Here is a 17108-nt window from a genome sequence, read left to right as displayed (position 1 = left end):
ACTTGAAGTTGGCCCACTGAAAGACAGTTGAGCTTGGCGCACTGAAAGAGAGACTTGAACTGGGTCCACTGAAAAAGAGATTTGAGAAATAGACTTGAACTGGGTGCACAGAAAGAGACCTTGAACTTGGCACACTGAAAGAGAGACTTGAACTGGGCACACTGAAAGAGAGATTGAAACTGGGCACGCTGAAAGAGAGTTGAGCTTGACACACTGAAAGAGAGAGTTGAACTGGGAAGCAGAACAGGGGACACTGAAAGAGAGACTTGAACTGGCAAGCAGAACAGGGCAAACTAACAGAGACTCGAAGTTGGCACACTGAAAGAGAGTTGAACTGACAAGGAGAACTGGGCACACTAAAAGAAAGATTTAAACTGGGCCCTTAAAAGAAAGACTTGAACTGGGTACACTGAAACAGAGAATTGAACTGGGCACTGTTGTGTTCTCATCAACAAAATAGACAAGGAGAGCGGCGTGCAGTTTAGGGAACTTTATCGGTTACTTGAAAGATTCAAACTGGTACAGCATTCATTCCTAAATCTATACATTGTATCACTACGCGCAGTGCGCGGCTAATTACTGCTGTATTATTACTCAGAAAGTAGTTCCTTTGAACATAACAACTCCTCCCTTCTAGCTTTGAACTAGAGAAGCTAAACACTATACTCCATATTATTTTTCTGTGTTCTTCTTAAGTAATAAAACAAGGTTTCAAATTAAAGTCTCTCTGTGATAACTCTAAATAAACATTATCAATTTAACTCAGTTATCCTTTAAGCTATAGTTCTAATCTCTGTGGAGGGTGGCGCTCTCGTTCAGGATAGCGCCTTTCTGGTACATCCGGAACAGGTCTGGGAGAAGCAGCTGGGCTATCAGTCGCTGGAGCAGGCTCTGCATTCAGTTCATCAGGTGGTTCATCCGGTGGTTCACCTGGTGTGAACGATGTGAAGTCCTCACAACTATCTGCACAGTCTGCATCACGGCATTGGTCATTTCTGGTGGAGTGACGGGTACTAGAGTCCAGTAACTGATCCACATGTCTGCGCCAGATCAGTCCAGGTGGTACTCTTACGGTGTAAGTAAGTGGACCCGTTTTGGAAACCAGTCTGCCACTTCTTATTCCCATGATGGTAATCTCTGGCAATTACAGACTGACCCTCGTGGAAGGTTCTCACGGGTGATTGCTTTTTCATCAGACTGCTTTGTTTCTTTGAGACGTCCCTGTGCAGGTCTGGTTTTAGGAGGTCCAGGCGTGATCTTAAGGATCTTCCCATGAACAGCACGGACGGTGTCTGACCTGTGGTGGAATGTTCTGTGTTGCGGTAAGACAACAGGAAGTTGGCCAGTTTCTCTGATATGGACAATTTGGAGTTCGCCATGGCTTTCATGGAGTGTTTGAAGGTCTGGACGAATCTCTCGGCAAGTCCATTTGTTGCAGGGTGAAATGGCACGGTTGTAATGTGCTTAATTCCGTTTCGTTTCATGAACATCTGGAATTCCTCTGAGGTAAACTGGCTACCGTTGTCGCTGACTAGCTGCTGCGGCAGTCCAGTACGGGCAAACTGTTGATGTTGCATTCTTCACAGGGAACACTTCAGGCCATTTAGAGTATGCATCGACGACCACTAGGAACATTCTGTCCAGAAAGGGACCTGTGTAGTCGATGTGAACCCTCTGCCACACTGTTGAAGGCCACTCCCAGGTGAGTGGTGGAACCACCTGTGGTTGACGCTGATTTTGCAGGCATCCTAGGCATGACTTTGAGATGTCTGCAATCTGATGGTCAATGCCAGGCCACCAGACATGGCTTCTGGCCAGGTTCTTCATTTTAACTACACCTTGATGTCCATAATGAAGAGACTCTAGCACTCTGTCCCGAAGCTTTGGTGGTATAATGACTCTGGTGCCCCACATTACACAGCCTTGGCATACGGACAACTGTTCTCTGCGGTTTGCGTAGTCAGGTAGGTCGGCATTACCCTTGTGAGGCCACCCCTTCACCGTCAAGTCGTAGACTCTCACCATTGTCGGGTCACGACCCGTTTCCCTCTTCACCTCTAGAAAAGTGACAGGCAGATTGTCCATCTGCGTCATGTGGAAAAGTTCAGCTGGATCTGAAAACACAGACTTGTCACCTGACTCAAGGGGAAGGCGAGAAAGGCCATCTGCATTTCTGTGAAGCTTGGTGCCTTTAAACTCGATGGTGTAATCATGAGCTCCAAGAAACAATGACCATCTCTGCAGATGTGCCGCCATCATGGTAGGGACGGACTTGCTGGGGTTGAAGATAGCCACTAGGGGCTGATGGTCAGTGATCAGTGTGAAGTGTTTACCGTATAGGTATTGATTAAACTTCTTGACCCCCCAGACTAAGCTCAAACCCTCACGATCAATTTGGGCATAGTTCTGCTCGGCTTTGTTTAAGGACCTGGAGGCGAAAGCGATAGGCCGTTCAGAGCCATCCTTCATCTTGTGGGAAAGTACAGCGCCAATCCCATATGGCGATGCGTCACAGGCTAAACGCAATGGCAATTTGGGGTTGTAGTGCGTCAGCACTTTCTCTGATGTTATCAGTTGCTTTGCTGCCATGAACGCCTGTTCGCAGGACTTCGTCCATCTCCATTCAGTTTTCACTTGCAGCAGACTGTTCAATGGATGCAACACTGTTGCGATGTTCGGCAAGAACTTGGCGTAGTAATTGACAAGGCCCAAAAAGGAGCGAAGCTGACTGACATTCTCGGGCCTGGGTGCCTTCAAGACTGCATCGATCTTATCTTGTGCCTTGTGAAGACCATCCTTGTCGATCTTGTGACCGCAGTACTCAATTGAGTCCTTGAAAAACTCACACTTTTCTTTGTTCACTCTGAGTCCAAAGTCTGAGAGCCTCTTTAAGACTGTCTCAAGGTTGGTCAGATGTGTGTTTTCGTCACTTCCTGTAACAAGGATGTCGTCTAAATAGCACTGAGTGCCAGGGATGTCTTGCAGAACTTGGTCTATGGCTCTTTGCCATACAGCAGGGGCTGACGCTATTCCAAAGACCAGCCGGTTGTATTGGAACAGCCCCTTGTGGGTGTTAATGGTTAGGTATTTCTTTGAGGATTCTTCCAACTCCATTTGGAGGTAGGCCTGCGCTAGGTCGATCTTAGAGAAATGCTGGCCTCCAGCCAATGAGGCGAAGATATCCTCTAATCAGGGTAGCGGATATTGGTCCGCCTGGAGCACTGGATTTATGCTGACTTTGAAGTCGCCACAGATGCGTAGCGCACCACTCTTCTTTACGACTGGCACGATGGGCGTGGCCCACTCTGACCACTCCACCTTTGACAAGATACCCTGGTCCTCAAGGCGCTTGAGCTCTGCTTCCACCTTTGGGCGCAATGCATAAGGCAGGTTGCGGGCTTTGTGGAATTTTGGTTGCGCATTTTCAGTTAAAGCTACTTTGGCTTTGATCTGTGCCAGGGTTCCAATTCCATCTTGAAAAACTGGTGCGTAGCGATCCAGTAGGTTCCTCAGTCGTTCTGGGGTAGGCTCAGTGCTTTCGCTGGACATCTCCATCACTTTGATTGATTTCCAGTTAAGCTGGATGCTACGCAGCCACTCTCGTCCAAATAATGGCACATTGTCATTTTGCACCACATAGAGATCTAGGGCCTTATTTATAACAGGTGCGTACGCACAAAAGACTGCGCACGCCAAGTTCACCGCAAGGTTTGGTATTTATAGAAAAAGAACTTGGCGGTAAACATGCGCAGCTCCACGCAAAGTTTGACCCATGCGTACGCCCTAAACAAAAGACCAAACGCGGAAAGCGCGACGTCAGGAGGTAGCTGGAAGAACGACCCGAAATTGGTTGAAGAAAAAAATCACGATAGCCACTTAAACATTAGTTAATCCAGTTTGCAACGAAAACGCGGTTGTTTTGTTGTTTGGTAATGGTGGAAAATAATCAGTAGGCCTACCTGGCCTATCCATGGCCACATGCATGTTTTGTAAGGAAGTAATAGACGCTTCAAATTTTACGTTTAGGATAGGCCTACATTACATTTGGAAATAGGCCTACCCTACATTTTATTAACAATAACCACGGACCTTTCCACTATCAGGCTATAATCGTATCGGTAGGCTATAAAGTGTTCCGAATCTGCAAGGAATTACGTCAACATTTAAGCCAGTTGCAGAATCATCTGCTCGAGTCCCAAGTGCATCTGTAATGGTTGATTTTCTCAACCATACAGGGAAGCATACAGCCAAGTGACATACTAATGGACAGCTTCGTTTCTCTTGTTGCATGTCATTTCTTTTCCATGCGGTTATTCGTCATCAAAGAAGCAGAGGTGTGCATTTGACAGCTGGCCTCATACACTGATAATGCACGTTTATAATACACACATTTAATAAATAGAGACTAGAAAATGCCCATATGTCATGCTGTCTGTGGATATGTCGATCGACAGTTGGGGTGTCGCTTTGAACTGAAAGCAGACAGCTGCGCGCAGTGACCAACGGCAATTGTTGAAAAAAGTTTAAACCCGGTGCATATGAGGTGCGATGAGACAGCGGATAGATTTTCTACCGGTGAATGTGAGATGTGAGATGTTTCCTTGAGGCAGCTATTTTTCCCTTTGTTCACAACTCAATTAATACTACATGTCCATGACTTGGCAGGTTCATGTCCATGCCATCCTTATTTTATTTATTTTTTACTTCTGGTATAGCGTGATTTTTTGCGAACATAACCATCCACATGCTGCAATTCGAGGGATTATTTTTGTACGACTTCCCAAACTTAACTGCTCCACTTCGCCCAACGTTCTCTAGGCCTATCTAATAAAACTGTTTGCTCCACATGTGGTAAATAGGCTATCTCGTCTGCTTTCCGCACGTCCTCCACAGAAATAAATATTCATTTTGGGCGTTTCACTGAATATTCATAGATAATTATGGGTGTGTCCACAGGTGCGCACATTTGCCACAACTTCAGAGTCAGGTGTGATTTATAAAGGGAAATCGACGTGGAACGTGCGTGCGCCATGCTTTATAAATCTGAATATTTTCTTGCGCACGCACATCCTGAGTTTCGTGCGTGCGCCATCTTTTGGCACATTTCTTCCGCAAAGTTTTATAAATGAAGCCCCCAGTACTCGCTTTGTTTTCTCATATTTGACTTTCACCTTTAATTTTCCCAATGGGGAGACTTTTTCTCCTGCATAAGTCTTCAGTGTGACTGGGGTATGTTTCAGTTTCATTTTTCCAAATTTGTTCTTGTAATCTTTGTAGGATATGATGGACAAGGCTGACCCAGTGTCTAGCTCCATTTTGAGTTTCTGTCCCTCAATTTCAGGTGTCACCCAAATGACATTTTGCTTATTTTCTTTCACTGAGTGTAGCTCAAGGCAAGCCAATTCCTGTTCATATTCATCTGAATAAGATTCATTTGAATTATCCTCATTCATTACATTAACCTTTTTATTTCTCCATTTCACATTTGGTTTTCTCTCTTTTTGTTTCGTTTTGCACACTTTTTGGATATGCCCTCTTCTGTTGCACTGATTACAATCTTTGTCTTTGAACCAACATTCATCGGGGCTGTGGGATTTCTTTCCACACCGGTAACAAGCTGGCCTATTATCAGAACGTTTTGTCGTCATTTTGTTCACTGTGCATTCGCTAGACGACCGCTTCTTTTGCAATTAAACTGCATCCTTTGCAGCGGTTTCCACTGAGACGGCAATCTCCAAAGCGCGCGCAAGAGTCAGATCCTTCTCTTTGAGGAGCCTCTTCTGTGTGCCTTCGTGCATGAGCCCACACACGAGACGATCATGCAGCGCGTCTGACAAGCCCTCTTTGAACTCGCAGTGCTCCGATAACCTGTGTAGTTCGGCCATGTAGTCCGTGACAGACTCATTTTTCTTTTGATTTCGATTATGGAATCTAAATCTTTCTGCAATGACCAGCGGTTTGGAGTTTAGATGCTCTTGCAACACTTTCACAATTTCCTTGTACGGTTTACTTGGTGGTTTATTTGGTGACATCAAATTTCGAAGTAGATTGCAAGTCTTTGGACCCATTACGCTGAGAAGCACGGCCGTTTTCCGATCATTTTAAATTTTGTTAGCCACAATGTACTGTTCCACTCTTTCAATGTAGGTGGCCCAATCTTCCACTGTACTATCAAAGGCGAATCCAGCCATTTCCTTTAAATGTTGACGGTTTCACTAGTTAAGACAGTCCACTTTTATTTTGAGTAAAGTTTCCCTCGGGTTACTCACGACCGCGGGTCCTTTGTTTCCCTCCTCGCGAGCTGGGCACTTGTTCCTCGAGCTTGCGTCGCTTGGGGGAAGGCAAAAACTCTGTGGAAAGTTGAAAGGAGACAATTTTCACTTCCATTAAACATCCACGTCACTTGAGGTTCGAGACTCGTCGCCAATTGTCGTGTTCTCATCAACAAAATAGACAAGGAGAGCGGCGTGCAGTTTAGGGAACTTTATCGGTTACTTGAAAGATTCAAACTGATACAGCATTCATTCCTAAATCTATATAATGTATCACTACGCGCAGTCCGCGGCTAATTATGGCTGTATTATTACTCAGAAAGTAGTTCCTTTGAACATAACAGGCACACTGAAAGACACTTGTGACAAGCGATACTTGGCACACCAAAAGAGAGATTTGATTTGGCAAATGGAATTAGGCGCACTGAAAGACAGACTTAAACTGGCAACCAGGGGTGGGTTTCTCGAATCCGACCAAAATTAGCCTTCAGACCAAGTAAGTCCGATCGAAGTCCGACACAACAACTATGATTTCTCGAAACCCTTAGACCAACTAGGTCCGATGTAGGTACGAAGTAAGTCAGATGAAATTCCAACCAAGTAAGTTCAGATGCACAATGAAGTTGTCGGAAATGCTCGGAGTGTCTCGCCTCAGCTCGGGTGTATTTATCGCAAAGCAGTGACGCTGTACTACACAGTGCCTGTCAAATTCAGTAGGCTAATTACTGTACATCTATCAAAGTCCACAAATCTTTGTCAACACAATCATGTTCCTGACTTCACCCACAATCCACCATGTATTATTTTTACTTAGGTTTTACATATAATGTTTGGATTAATATTGTATGGTATAGCCTACCACTAATTTGGAAACACAGTTGGTGGGTGAATGGTTAGAATGTCGGAATTCCATACACATTTGCCGTTTCCTTATCGGAGGCGTGAGTTCAATTCCCGGTGAATAAAGTAGCCTATAATAACCACCCATCACATCCTTTTTCCAGAATGGCAAGCGGTCATTCTCACGCTCATGGGCAACGCAACACTTTCAACAGGTCATGGCGGTAGCATGTCATTTTTCCGACGCCTCTTTGATTCGACGCGTCAATATTCCGAACATTTCCCATTGATTCTACAATTTTTTTTAAATTAAACCCTTTGCTCCAACAGCTCCATGTTCCGACCAATGGCTGTTTGGGGTCAGTCATCATAATTCCCCAGGTCGTTTGTCCTGCTCCTGTTTTCCTCGGTGCCAAAGACTTCAGCTGCATGGGCTGCAACGAGCACATAGCGCTTGGACCAAAACCACCCCTAAACCTAACCTGTCATTAATGCAATGTTTCTGAGTTTTAAATTTGTGCCCTGACCAAAACTTTCCCTAAACGCAACCTGTCACAAACAGCTGCATGCCACTGCGCATATCAGAGATGTAATCTAAACAGCGTTTGGTCGGAACATTGGACTATTGGGACAAAGGGTTTAATTTTATCGGGTAAAAGGTCTATAAGACTAAGTGCTGTAGGATCAATGGGACATTTTCGGAATATTGACGCATCAGACCAATGGTGCGTCAGGAAAACGAGCAGTCCCCGTCATGGCCAGGCAGAGTGCAGTTAAATGCTGCTTGAAATGATAACTAAAATTATGCTCGAGAATTAATAAAACATATCAGAATGTTTATTTAATTTTCCAGTCTGCACGTCTTTATGCGCAACGTAAGCTGGTGGAACTGATTAGGCTATTTTGTACATAAAAACGCGCAGGAAGGGATGGATGTAGTCCTATGGAAGGGGCCGTTAATGTCTGTTCACATGGCACATTCAAAGTCCTTCAACGTCGGAAAAGACCTGTTAACACAATCATATCCCCAAAATCCACCCCATTAAATGCAGTAACCAAATGTCGGTCTACACATCACTATCGCCATCAATGACTGAAGAGCAATGGGCTGTGAATGGTAAGAGCGAAGGCATTTTCAGTGTGACAAGATTTCCAATTCCCTCAGTAAGATACATTAAGCGCAGGTTCCTAATCCTCTGCGCAACCGTTTATCCACCCTCTGTGTGTGTGCGCGTAAAGTGGCCGATCCACGCGTGCTGTTGGGGTGGAGTGTGGAGTGTCTTTGCCTCGCAGCCACGCACGCAGTCACATTAAGGCCAAGTAACTAACTGCTTTTCATATGTATTTTACAAAAACACAAAACGATGGCCCACTTCACACAGATAGAGAAAGAAGGACACGATGCACTGTGTTGTTTTCTGATCCCCCTGACTGCACTACTGACTACTTTGTGCGCCATGGGCCATGGCGCTATTTGGAGTGTGCTCACTGCTGAAACAACATTTGCTTTAACAATAGCCTGTTGGCCGGCTGCTTGTGACTAGAGATGCACCGGATCCTTATTTTTATCCTTATTTTATTCCACTGCTTAAGATCCTGCCGGATCCGGAACCGGATACCGGATCCTACGAAAGGGTTGAAACATATAGTCTACTCGCACACGTGGGCCATTTTTATTACGTTGACTCAAACTATTTTTTAGACTCATTGGCTTATTGCCACACTGCCTGCAACGGCCGCTTCCAAAGGGTTTTCACTCCATGCAGTGATTGGGGTTGTGAAAGACTGACTGAAAAGCCTAGCTACAGATGCACCAGACCCTGATTTTTAGGTAACATGTCGGATACGGGATCCACTGCTTAAGATCCAGCCGGAACCGGATCCTGTGAAAAACCCTACTATTTTTTCCATATTTGAACACTGTGTTGGTGGTTTTTTTCAGCTCTGTTCTTAACATGACTAGACATTTGGTGTAGTATGGGTCAGAGGCTTGTGCACTTGGTGGCAGAAATCGATCAATGTTGCTTGAACTCTGCCTGAACCCGCCCCAAACCACGAGCAAGAGTGACGTGCTTCCCAAAACAAAGGTGAACTAGCTAACCATGCTATTCGTTCCAAATCCGACAGTAGTACTGACGAACAGCCCCTACTTCGTTTTGCAGCAACACCTGAGTCGTTCGCTTCAGCACCGGACGAACGACTATCTACATTACTTGTACACATTGGGACTTTGTAAGTCCGAACGAAGTGTTCCAGAAACAGTTTTGTCGCACCTGAGTTGTTAGTTGCTAAGTAAGTTAGAAACGAAGGTTTCGAGAATCGTAGCCCAGAACTGGGCATGCTGAAAGAGAGAGTTGAACTGGCAAGCAGAACCACCCCTTTGTTTTCCCACAGTTTCCTTGTCTCCCTGCTGTATTCCTCCTTTGCACTTCTCTTACCAAATCAACTGTTGCTGTTGGGGTGTGGTGTGCTAATATCATGCACACACAGGTTAAACTAACTTCATGTCTGTAGAGATAGCTCCCAGCTATCCCCTGTTATGCCCGCAGGGGGCAACGTTGGGTTATATAATCAATAAAACCTGGAGCTCGGCGAGTGCTCGCTTACATGTCGTGTCGTGTCGTGTCGTGTCGTACTTTAACACTCCCTTAACATGGTGTCAGAATTGGGTTCTTACGACAAGATCCACGGCAATAACCAGACTATCAAGAATACGAATGGGTACTATTAAGTTACCGGTGTCAGAAACAGCATAATTTCGCCTTAAGGTTTGATAGTTCTATCGATACATCATTCTGTGAAACATAGCTAGCGGCACCTGTATGTTTACCTCAGCCAGAAGTTAGCATTAGCCCCAAAGTTACGGTATTCACATAGCTACAAAACTGCCGCGGAAATGTAAAAAGAATACATCCTCGACAGCCGACATGACTGAACAGCAGGCATTCTTTCAAATATCCCCTCCATCCGAGCTTGACTCCTCCCGCCCAGAAGAGTGGCCACTTTGGCTCAGTAGATTTGAGCGGTTCCGACATGCTTCAGGTCTGGATAAACAGTCGCAGGCAAAGCAAGTGAACTCCCTACTGTATGCCGTGGGACCGGAGGCGGAATCCATCGTCCGCTGCAGGGATCTCACTGCCGCCCAATTTAAAAACTTTGATATGGTAAAATCTGAATTTACCAACCACTTTATTCCCAAACGCAACCTGATATTTGAGCGTGCCAGATTTCAAAAAAGTGCAGGAGAGTGGCCAATCTGTCGACAGCTTCATAAAAGCACTGTACGATCTCATCCAACACTGCGAATATGGCGTCATACGTGACGAGCTTATCAGAGATAGATTGGTAGTTGGCCTGCGGATCAGGCATTGTCAGAGAAGCTACAGATGGATGAGAAACTCACTCTGGACACAGCAAAACAAAAGTGTCTTACACACGAAAATGTGAAAAAACAGCAAATCCTGAAAGGAGAGACAACCTCTGCACAATCACTGGAGGCAGTCACAATGAAAAAATACAGTAACAAACCACCCACCACTTCAATGCCTCGCACCCCCACTGCAGTAAGACCACAGATGCAACACACAAATTGTGGCTGGTGTGGCAAAAGCTCCCACAATAGACAGGCATGCCCAGCTAAAGATGCTATATGTAGGAACTGTGGGAAGTGGGGACACTTTGCAGGCGTTTGTCGGTCCACTCCAGCAGTCACAGCTGAGATCCAGGGAGATAACGCAGGCGCAGGGGATGTTGAAGATGTTGCATTCCTCAGCACAGTAACGGACAATGAGGAGCAACCATGGGTAACCCATATCAATCTGTGTGGTCGCAACACGCTATAAAGAACGCTATAAAGGACTTTTAGAAAAAGCACAACAAAATACCTCCTCTTAATGTATGTTCTCTACAAGTCTTCTGTTGTCCAGTCTTGCACTTTAAATGTCTGTATGAGCACTGTCTATGTCCATACTGTCTTATGTCCATGTATGAGTACTGTCTATGTCTATACTGTCTATGTCCTTACCTAGATTAGTCTATGTCTGCATGGGAGAGCAAGAAACGCAATTTCAAATTCTTTGTATGACCAGTGCATGTAAAGAAATTGACAATAAAACTTGACTTGACTTGACACTGTATTTAAAATTGACACGGGGGCCGATTTGACTGTGATCCCGGAATCCGTGTATCTGGGCCTCAAGGCGCCGCCACCCCTGGGGAAGACAGATCAAATGGTTCAGGGCCCTAGCCGCATCCCTCTAGATATACGAGGCAGATTTCCAGCCACCTTAGTGTCAGGAGAGAAATCCACACAACAGAACATGTATGTCATTAGGGGCCTCAGAATGGCCTTACTAGGCCACCCTGCCATTTCAGCCCTTGGCCTAGTGATAAGAGGTATTGGCTGCCTAGAGGGTGAGTATCACCTATCCCTCAGGCCAGATGCAACACCCTTCGCCCTATCCACCCCTAGACGGGTCTCCCTCCCTCTCATGTCCAAAGTGAAGGATGAACTCAGTCGGATGCAAGAGTTAGGTATCATCACACGAGTCGAGGAGCCCACAGCCTGGTGCGCAGGCATGGTGGTCGTGCCTAAACCCGATGGCAGAATGAGGATATGCGTGGACCTCACCATGCTGAATGAAAATGTCCAGCGAGAACTCCACATCCTCCCCTGTGTCGAATCTACGCTGGGACAGCTGAAGGACGCCAAAATCTTCACAAAGCTCGATGCACAGTCAGGGTTTTGGCAAATCCCACTCGCAGAGGACTCAATGCTCCTGACGACTTTCATAACCCCATTCAGCCGTTTCTGCTACAGGAGATTGCCCTTTGGAATAAGTTCAGCCCCGGAACACTTCCAGGGGCGCATGTCCCAACTCCTGGAGGGTTTAGAGGGGACCCTGTGCCACATGAATGATGTCCTTGTGTTTGGGGGCTACACAGGCACAACATGATTCACGCCTCATGGCTGTACTCGAGCGTCTCCATTGTGCAGGGCTCACACTGAACACAAAATGTGAGTTCTCCAAGAGGCAAATGAAGTTTCTAGGCCAGGTCGGCGTTGAAGAGGGGGTTAGAGCAGATCCCGACAAAGTCAGAGCACTCACTCATATGGCAGAGCCAAAGAATGTTGGTTCTGGTTCTGGGGCCCGCAACAGCACCAAGCTTTCATGGACATTAAAGGGACACTGTGCAGGAAATTGTCAAAAAAGGTACTGTAACTATGCAGCTCATTGAAACTAGGCTCCCTATTGCCAAATTTGATCTTAACATGAAAGTTTATTAAATAATAAACAAATATTAAATAGTATGGTCCAATTACAGTCATTTTTGCAGCTTAAAATGGCTATTTTAGGAAATTCAAAATGGCGGACCATGGAGAAGATCCCCCTTTTCATGTATGAAAAGTGCAATTTTTTTCCAGTCATAATGAATACTTAGAATTTGATGCTGGTGGTAAGTATTCATGAAAAAGGTAACATTAGTGAGTGGGCAGCATGAATTCTGGAAATGAACAACTAAAAATCTCACACAGTGTCCCTTTAAAAGAGAGCTGTCCACTCCACCTGGCCTGACTTTGTATGACTCCAGCTGTGAAACCAAAGTCTCTGCTGACGCGTCCTCTTATGGCCTGGGGGCGGTCCTCCTCCAGCGGCGCGGAAACGCAGACTGGCGCCCGGTGTCATACATCTCACACGCTCTCACGACCACGGAACAGCGTTATGCACAGATCGAAAAAGAGGCACTGGCTATAACGTGGGCGTGTGAGCGCTTCAAAGACTTCCTGCTGGGAATGAAATTTCAAGTTGAAACTAGGGATGTGCACGAATATTGGAATGTTCGAATATTCGTTATTCTTTCGAATTTAGAATAGTCCTGTCGAATAAAAAAAATCGAGCCAGTCTCAAAATCCACATTGACATTCATATAAAATGCAGACCCCACATAAAAAAAGAATCTGTATTGGCCTCCCTTGCTGTGTTAAGTGAGAAATGAAAACTAAGGGTTTCATTAAATTCACCTAGTAGCTCGATGCTCATCTTTCATTTCCAACACGTAAGGTGAGTGTGTCTGAAAGCGTCCTGCCCCCCGCCGACACAAACACTGTTTACAGCCAGGGAGAAGCTGTAATCAGGAATGGGCATTGGGCATTTATCAATAAATCGTTGACACTGTAAATCTGCAATTGGTGATGGTTTTGTAAACATGGACTGTCATCTCTAACTATTCAGGAATAATGTCACATCAATTTGCGTCTGATTTGGTCATCGTAAACGTCTGCAAGGTAAGCTACCCTTGTAGCTGTTAGCCAATGTCAGTGCAACAATGGCAGGTTATTTCAATATCTCTCTAACGCTAATAATGATAAGCTAACAAGCGAAGTAAACATGGTACTCTTAGCTGAGGCGATTTTATCTGGCTCACTTCACTATAATCTGCAACTATTTGGGGGTCGTTTCATATGGAGTTGTTTCGGATTTGGAAAACAAACTTTTCCGAAGTAAAATCCACCCCTGTAGCCGTGCGAATCGGGATACTGTCTGTCAACAATGTCAATTGCTAACTAATGCAGCCCAACTAGCAAACAACTGTTCTTCAGAGGGGTTTATTTTGCCGTGCCACGAGAATGGAAGGAGGGGAAGGGAATGAGAAATATTTCATGTCACGTACGCACAGACTCCCTCTTCCAGTGAACGTGCTGCTGGACGTTCAGAGGTGTACGCTCGACAGCATTTTCTAGCTCCCCCCTCGTGCTGTAGATGGAAGGCCACTGTAAATATATTGAACTCTTTATGATATGTCGGTGGAATTTCAAAGGATGACGCTGGGAGTCCTTCAGTCAGCAAATGCATCTTTTTTTTTTTGAATAACATTCGAATAGTGGCCATCGAATTTCAAATAGTGTTTTTGCCAGAAATGCACATCCCTAGTTGAAACCGACCACAAGTTCCTCCTAGCCTTCCTGGTGACCTTACAGCTTGACGAATTGTCATCCCGCATTCTGCGGTTTCGGATGAGACTCATGTGGTTCAGTTTCTCCCTCACACATGTGCCAGGAAAGAGTCTGGCCACAGCAGACACACTATCAAGAGCCCCGGTGCCTGCTTCACAGCCCCCAGAAGCCTGTGCACAAGAACAGGTGATTGAGGCGTTTGTACATTCAGTTGTCTCATCACTACCCATCAATGAAAAGAGACTCATAGAGTTCAAACAAGCTCAACATGCTGATGAAGTACTCAGACAGGTGGCCCTCCACTTCCAAAAAGGCTGGCCTGACAATGCCAAACATGACAGTGCACTGAGAGCATACTGGGATGTCTCAGCTGACCTCACCATAGCCCAGGGTCTACTGCTTAAGGGCACGCGCTTGGTCATCCCGACCTCGATGCAGGAGGACATCCTTACCAAAATTCACGCAGGCCATCAAGGCATCACCAAATGCAGAGAGAGGGCCAAGACATCTGTCTGGTGGCCGGGACTCAGTAGACGGCTACAGCAGATCGTAGAACAATGCCAGATATGCGCACAGAACAGACGACAACCTCCTGAGCCTCTCCTCCCCGAGAACACACCCGATGGCCCATGGCAAAAGGTAGGGGCTGACCTCTGTCATTTAGAACAGTGTTTCCCAACCAGGGGTACGTGTACCACTAGGGGTACGTGAGCACACTGCAGGGGGTACTTGGAAAAATGCAATTTTTACAAATGTATGGAGCTTAGTTAAATTGGGATAGAGAAAGCGATATAGAACTTGACTGGGGGGTACTCATGGCACAACGAAAATGCTTAGGGGGTACACAAGACAAAAAAGGTTGGGAAACACTGACTTAGATGACTCCACTTACCTCGTCATGTTCGACTACTATTCACGGTCCATTGAGGTAGCCAAGATGCAGTCCACCACCTCATCTGCAGTCGTCGAACGAATGAAGTCGTGGTTCGCACACAAGAGAGTCCCAGTTACGGTGATCAGCGACAATGGGCCGCAATTCTCATCAGACACAAGACACACACACACAAATGTGATGAAAAAAGGACGATATGCCGACTAGCCTATATGATGTGATCTTCTGTGTTTAAAACTGAGGAGGGAAAGGAGAGACGTAGGCAATCACATGTTTAGTTCACTTCAGACATGTTCACATGTCCTTTGTTTACAGTAGATGCTCTATAATTTTAGTTCTACAGGTATTCACATATCACAGTTAGCGTGGTGACTTCAGACAGCTATGTAATCTTGTTTATTTAGACTAGCTGTGTTGGTTACAATTAAGAAAGGGAGCTGTAGAGATAGCTCCCAGCTATCTCCTGTTATGCCCGCAGGGGGCAACATTGGGTTATATAATCCAGAGCCGTTTATAGAGAGAGTCTGGCCAACTCGAATCATGGACGCCATTTTCGTTCCCCACGGCGAGGATTCTACAGTGTAACCCTATGGGCAGTATACCGTCAAAATCGCTGGATCTAAAATACAAATAAGGCTTCATAGACCATCAAACTTGGGTTGTAGTATTATCAAGATCCCAACATATGAAAACAAACGTTAACAAGTTTGTTCGTATAGAAGGGGTTTGCTTAAAAGAGGGTTTTGTCGGCATAGTTTTTATGTGCTCAGCAGTGCATTCAAGCCATACTTCCGAGTTGTTGTTGCCTAGGTACAGCCAACGTCAAAGTCGATATTTAAGTAATGTGCAGAAATAATATTCACAACGATGGTCAAGTTCATGTACAGGGACCCTGGTGATACTTGCGCCAAAGTTTCACGTTGTGTCGAGATTTAGTAGTTTAAAAATAACGATGTGCTCAGCAGTGCATAATCGCGATTGCAGACAGTAGAACTGTAGGATGAGTCTGGATGCTCGTAGGTTGTGTCGGATAGCCTATTCATAGTATGAAACTGGACGTGAGTTTAAATCGCAGGGGGAAAGGACCTTATTAGCGCGACAGAAATAATAACTTGGTGGGCAAAGTTTTCACAGTAGGCCTATAACATAGTTACAGGTGGCAATTAAGATTTGACAAGCTAATTTCAAGACAGAAACCTAACTTCAAAAGTAATTGTTAACAAAAGTCGAAGGGGGAAAAAAATACATTTACCTCACACACAACACAGAGAAATCTGCTGCTTTCCGGTTATTAATTCTGACCTTTATATTCCATAAAAGGGAGTTTATATCCATGCATGTCCCAAATCCTCCGTTTATGTCACGAGTTAAACGATGCTGTTTGTTTCTCCTGACCCGGCCCTGCACTACAGCCATATGCACAACAGTTTGTCATAATAATAATGTTATAATATTATAGTGAAGCGTTATTTTTTATATCTGATAATGCTCATTAATGGGAGCGTGGGGAACGAAAATGGCGTCCATAAAACATGTGACCAGTCCAGAACCAATCAAAATAGCGGGATAGCTCGAACGTTCGAATCCATAGTTGGCCAGACTCTCTCTATATACGGCTCTGATATAATCAATAAAACCTGGAGCTCGGCATTCGAGTGCTCGCTTACATGTCGTGTCGTGTCGTACTTTAACACTCCCTTAACAATGTCGGCTGAACATTTTTATCCTCAAATTCTATGAAGTGTTTTGTTTTTGTTTTGTTGTTGTTTTTAGTTCTGCACATGTAAGCACAGAAGACAAAAGTTTATCAATGATTACAAAAGAAAGGTATCCTCTCTGCTCTTCTGTAGGTGCATCATGGGAAAGGACTAGTAAGTTATATGTAGACAGACAATAAGGAAGTCACTGGAGCCAGATGTGGATATTTTATAGCACTTGACTGAAGGAGATGTGATAATGTCAAAATATTACAGTCTTGGCACTTGTCCAAATAAACAGTAAAATATCCACACCTGAAGATGTTCCAGTGACTTCCTTCTATGTCTGTCAACCTTTATCACAGGGCCAGGCTTTCCAATTTACAATCAAATTACCTTCCTTCACGGATTTCCCATGCTGTTACCCCGAGCCCATGTTTTTAATATTCATA

General features: G+C 45.1%; 1 pseudogene; it reads right to left on the bottom strand.

The window, feature by feature from the left end:
• The window catches only part of LOC134451833 (uncharacterized protein K02A2.6-like), a 32743-nt pseudogene extending 29117 nt beyond the window's left edge, over positions 1–3626 (bottom strand).
• Positions 3627–17108: the final 13482 nt, after the last annotated feature.

This window comes from Engraulis encrasicolus, chromosome 7 (genome assembly GCF_034702125.1).
Source record: "Engraulis encrasicolus isolate BLACKSEA-1 chromosome 7, IST_EnEncr_1.0, whole genome shotgun sequence".
NCBI lineage: Eukaryota > Metazoa > Chordata > Actinopteri > Clupeiformes > Engraulidae > Engraulis > Engraulis encrasicolus.
The sequence above is the reverse complement of the archived record's forward strand: the minus strand, read 5'-3'. Positions and strand labels throughout refer to the sequence as shown.